Genomic DNA, 6,412 nt, shown 5'->3' with positions numbered 1-6,412 from the left:
TAATTATGAAAAAATCATTGTCCTTTCAGAAATAACATTTGATCTTCCACGTACAGGATGAAGCATTCGAAAGAGCTGCTGCAAATATCAAACAGGATCTCAGTGGTATTCATAAGCTTTTGAAAGAGGTGGATGATATCCAGGGAGCTCCTAGTTTTGATAAGCAAATGCATTCCAAAGCCACCACAAGCCTTGAAGATTTCCAGGTGATGCACATTTTACCTATAATTGAGCAAGAATCTGCTAAAGGCTAACACGCGGTTTATTTCGTCTGACAGAATCCGTTCAACAGAAGGAGTAAGCAGCACTCTGTGAAGGCTACGAGATCGCGAGATCCTGAAGAGCCTCGTGCCTTCACAGATGATGACAGCCATGATGAATCCTTTGAAAAGCAGCAACAAGTAAGTGTGGTTGGGTCGACGCCACCAAATCATGGGGGCGAAAAGAGAAGGGTGGTATTGCAATTATTTAAGAATGACGAGTATGCTTCATACGACACTGAGAAGAAAAAAAGGAAAAAAAAAGACTCCATCAGAGTGTACAAATGATTCCGAGGACACGAACAGTAAAAAGAGGAAAATTGGCTCTAGCAACTTAAAAAAGAGATCAGAAGTTCCTGAAACCCAGAGGGACCAGCTAGACGTGGTTCGACAGGATTTCGTGGCGTCACTGATCAACACTACAAATCGTGAAAAACAAATGGTGTTAGGTGATGACATTGTCGTGCTATCAAAACATTTGCAATGCCTCACCCATAAAGATGAATCTGAAGATGGTGTATGGTTGAGTGACGAAGTAAGATAGTATTTCACAAATTTGTTTATGAAGTTTCATTTTTGTACAATACAATTAACTTGATTATTGTTGTAGGTGGTTGATGCTGTGATCCAGCTCATGCGTAATGATCAACCATTTGACACAAGGGACGGCCAACTGGTTTACATTGAGAGGGTGGTCGGCGTCGCTAAGCTCGAAAGAGATGGTAGGATAGAGGAGTGCTACGAGGACGCTTTGGCAGGCATTCCTGAAACAACATAAGGAACCACCTACCTGAAACATGATATGGTATATTAAGCTCACGTAGAACAGATTTTTTTATTACTATGCACGTTAATCTAATTATCTATGCACTCCAGGTTTTCCTACCTACGAAAAGTTTATACACCCACTGGTTCCTTGTGGTCGTAAACCCCATAAGGAAGGAGATTCAGGTTCTTGATTCACTTTTCCACTGTATGATACCCAAAGAAGTAAATAACATGGTGAGAATTTCAACATATTTAATTAAAAAAAGGATTTAACATCGTATGTAAGTATTAGTCGTAGGCAACTTCTCATCCCATTGGTCTTGTAGGTACGTGGGATGGAAGCACATCTGAGAGCAGCGATGCGAGTCAATGGGATTGAAAGCAATGCATGGGAAGACATTAACGTGACGCAATGGCCAGTATGGAATATTAATGTGCCAAAATCTGATGAGACGTCAGTCAATAATATTAGCTTTTGTTTTTGTTTTAGATTGTTAATATCTGAAATGCTGATCTAACAACATAAAATGTTGCAGTTCTCGTAGTGCACTGTACATGCTGAAGAACATCGAATTATTTATGGGGTAAAACTGAGGTTGCAATATGACGAAGTAGGTAAAGTAACACCTTAAATTTTGTCATTTTCTGAAACATATGGAACGATACTAGCATATCCTCGCATGCAGGCCTACATCGACAAATTCAGAAGAGAGCTACCTGTCGATTCACCCTACAACAAAATGAAATACGGGACTAGGTTCAGGCAGTACCATGCTAGGCAATCGGATGCAGCTGCGGTTGAAGATGACGAGGATGCAAGCAGTTAGTCCAGCATTGTGGTTCATTCTTACATGTGGAGTGTACCACTACTAGGAAAAGGCCTACTAGTGGCGCACCAGTTTTGCATACTAATGGCGCACTACTGGTGCGCCATTAGTATGCCTAGAGGTGCGCCATTACTATCTGACTTAGTAATAGCGCACCACATTGAAGTGCGCCATTAGTAATAAAAAAATTCAAATTTTTTTCAATTTTTTTTAATCTCAGGTCACTATGGCTTAATCTCAAGTCAAATTGCACCCCGTGGTCAAACTTCACGAAAGGTCACCCATCCTCACACTACTCCAGCCCAAGCATGCTTAACTTCAGAGTTCTATCGAACCCCAGCACCAGCTCACTTCTAAGGCACTTGTTGATATATCTAACATATCAAAACTATTAAACCTTGTTGATGTTTAGGACTTTGTTCATGTTCATGGGTGTGATGAAATTTTGAAAAATATTTCAAACTTCCGTTCATATTACGTATCATATTTTGAAAAAAAAATCCCGAAAAAAATCGAAACTATTTTTTGAATATTTTTAAAAACTTCTGTTACTAGTGGCGCACCTAGCATACGGTGCGCCACTAGTAAGTTTGAAATTTTTTGAATTTTTTTGCCTCCAGATCTTAAAAGCCCCGTAACTTTTTTCTGTTAGGTTTCTGAGGATTTTGAAAATGTTTAACGGGGGTTCCGAGGAGATGTAACTTTTCGAGTAGATAATTTTTCATATAGAAAACTTTTTGATCCGAGTTCGTATGCAAAAGTTATGCCCATTTTACAAATTCCAGAGAGATTTTGCAAATAAAGTCGAAATTCATATTTGTAATTTTTCCCAACAACTAGACCACATATCACATGGGAAACTTATTTTCTTTTATTTTTTTGACATTTTCATCATTTTCTTTTATTTTTTAAAAAACTGTAAAGGCAGTCCACAAGGGGGGTGCATGCGAGGGAATTTTTGGGCCAAGTTAGTAATGGCGCACCGTGGGGATGGTGCACCATTAGTAGTTGAACTAGTAATGGCGCACCGCTCCCACGGTGCGCCATTACTAGTTTTCAAAAAATATAAAATAATTGAAAAAAAAATTGAAAAAAATTTACTAGTGGCGCACCGTGGATGTGGTGCGTCATTACTAGTTTAACTAGTAATGGCGCACTATCCCCTGGTGCGCCATTACTAGTTTTGAAAAAAATAAAAAAAATTGAAACAAAAATTTGAAAAAAATTTACTAATGGCGCACCACATCCATGGTGTGCCATTACTAGTTTTCAAAAAAAATAAAAAAAATCTTGTTACTAATGGCGCATTGTGGATGTTGTGCGCCATTAGTATTTGGACACTAATGGCGCACCAACACATGGTGCGTCATTAATATATAGTAGTGGCGCACCACATGTCTGGTGCGTCATTAGTGTCAATTCCATCTATAGCCCTTTTCCTAGTAGTGTATACTTGGCCATAAAACGATAGAGTAAGGTGTGGTTGGGTTTTAGTCCCGAAGAAGGTTTCCTAGCCGTGTTATTAGTCCATTACACATGAGTCAAGTTGTAAAACTTCAATAATATTGGTTACTATATTTTGCTTGAAATAAATTTGGTCTCTACGGGATCTCGTGGAAATCTATATTTGCTTTTTACTACCATGTGACAATAATGGTGCCTGGGGCAACCCTAGAAGAATAATGGATTATGATATATCTATTTTCATACGAGAGAAAAATTTATTAAAGCATGAGCATAGCCTCACAACAAAAGTCAAAAATACTGCATGATTCAACATGCAATCCCAGCTATGTCTCGTAGGCAGGCCACAAAGACAAAAAAAATAGAGCATAGGATAACAAGAGTAAAAGCACGTACCATAGGGGGCCTCTGCAGGTGCTGCAACACTGAATTGAAGCAATCACCTTCAGGAGCACAGTGGTGTGGCCATGGTACATCCATCCTACCTCAGGGAATCACATAGCATGTTCTGGCATAGCCCTGCAAAATAGAGGAAAAATTACTACTTGTACTAACCTTGTCAAGTGTGTGCATGCAACAAATGTTGGACATAACTAAACATGGAAGAATGAAATGCAACATATGGAAGAATCGAATGCTCATTCCTTTCTTTCTGCTTTTTGCGAGGACCATTACTCTCCCTTTAACAAGGCTAAAACATCATAATAACACTTAACAGCAATCTTGAAAAGGTGGATATCCCATGTGAATCTAATTTTTCATATAAAGCACATATCAAGTCTGTTGATCCCAGTCCAGCAATTGCATAAGAAGAAGCGAGCATAATAAATATTGAGCAACATAAGCTATGAATTGTTTATAGTACATTCCAAAATTAATAGCTTATCATCTCCATTGATCTCCAAATCTCACCTATCGTCCAAATTGAAAGAATACATGTTGAATGCAACGATTGAACGTTCGTAGATCAAGCAGTCGGGGGTGGGCGAATGGGGCTGGCCGTCGAGGCCGGCGGCCGGCTTCATCTAGTCCCGCAGAACATGATCCATACCCAACCACCTTGCCATCGAACGAGATGCATGGCCAGATCAAAGCTGCAGCCATGGCTGAGAAATAATATGTAGAGGACACAAACAACCAATTGGGGTGTGGGGAAAAGGTTGCCTATAACCTTGTGGCTATATGCACCCGCATGGAGAACTGGGAGGTGGGATGGCGCCGACTCTTCACCGGCGGCCGCCGCGGGGAGGGCAGTGGGCCTCCCCTCGTGTTCGTTGAAAATGCGGTGCGAGATCGCGAGGGAATTGGGGTGGAGGAAGGGAAGGGTCGCGACACGCAGCTAGATCCTGCCGGCGACGAGGGAAGGAGGGACCGTGACGAGCGGCTAGATCCTGCCGGCGATGAGGGAGGGAGGGGCCGCGACGAGCAGCTAGATCCTGCCGGCGAGGATCAAAACCGTAGCGCCGGCGAGGCATAAACCCTAGCGAACGGGATAAATATCGAACCAAAAATAGCCCTCAAATTCATACCAAAAATACCCTCAAAATATTTGGGAGGGAAAATTAGATCAGTTTGAAATATTTTTTCTCCCGAAAATGCCCCTCGGGGTCTGATATAATACACGTGACATCAGTGTATTGCATCGGATCTGGATCGTCGATTTCGCTCCGACGGACGGTCCATATTGTCCGGATGCACTGTAAAATGACTCAATCAAATATATACCTGCAATGCTTTGTTATCATCGTGCAATCTTTTCCCTTTCCATTTCTATTTCTATATGTGATATATGTATGTTGTAGACATAGTCAAATGCAATTTACTCTTCCCATATAAATGAAATTTTATCTTCCTTGCAAGTCATGTTGCCTTTGTTCTTGTTTGAAAATTCATTTTGCATTGAAGAATATTAGTGATATTACAATTAATGGTAACAATAAGCAATGTACTTTGTCTTGTTCATTGATTAAATTGTGTGATCTCTCTTCAGTTTGTTCCTGAAACAAGTACCTCCCAAGCATCTACCTCATTCATGAAGCCAGATTTGGAAGGGATTACATCACATGGTGACAGATTATATTTGGACCATAGCTTTACACATTCAGGACCCGATGCAGCTCTTTTGGTATGCATAACATTAACCATAAAATGAACCATTTGATGCTTTGTTACAATTTTGGTTGGCGAAATCAAATATATCTGTAATTGCAATGACTTTGTGACTCATTTTTTACTATGTTACCATCACATTTGATTTTTATAACAGATCTTCCTTTTTTCATTTCTATTTCTACCGTTGATATCTGTATGCTGTATACATACTATTACCGTATACATGAAATCTTATCTTTCTTCCAAGTCATGTCGCGTTTGTTGTTTGAAAGTGCATTTACATTGAAGAAAATTAGTGTACAATTGGTTGTGGCAATAAGCAATGCATTTTGTCCTCATTGTTGTATAATGCGAAGGCTGAATTGTGTTCTTTTTTCAGGGATATGATCTTCATGGCTCTCATTTTGTTCCGAAAATACAGACTCGGAGATCTCTGCCCAGTCCTCGAATTGTTCCTGAAACATCGGAAGTATCACTTAGTGATTTTGTTCTTATACCTGGTAATGAGTTCTCTGAATTAAGAACTCTATTTATTGATGGTAGTTCCTTGGTAGTTTTTTTTAGAAAAGGAGGATGACTCCCGGCCTCTGCATCTGGGAGATGCATACGACCACTTTATTGATTATTCTCGAGGACCTTACAAAGTGTTACAACAATAAGCCTGAATCCACCATCTAGGCAACATATGCCGCTACTCCTATCCAAATGATGAAGGGGTGCTAGCTGGGCCACTACCCAGACCACTCACCTAATCCTAACATCGAAAGCCGGAATCCCCAGCCTAGCCACATACCGGATCTGGGGCATAAACCGGTCTGACGCACTCACAGGTGTCGTCTCCACCATCTTCCACTGGTCCATCTCCAAGCAGATTGAGGTGCCAACCTTGGCAGGCTCCTCCGCCATCAATGCCACCATGACGCCAAATGACGACCACCACCTACGCCAGAACATCTCCAAGCAAACAAGAAAACAAGGAAA

This window comes from Triticum aestivum, chromosome 5A (assembly GCF_018294505.1).
Source record: "Triticum aestivum cultivar Chinese Spring chromosome 5A, IWGSC CS RefSeq v2.1, whole genome shotgun sequence".
Lineage (NCBI taxonomy): Eukaryota > Viridiplantae > Streptophyta > Magnoliopsida > Poales > Poaceae > Triticum > Triticum aestivum.
This window is presented reverse-complemented; position numbering follows the sequence as displayed.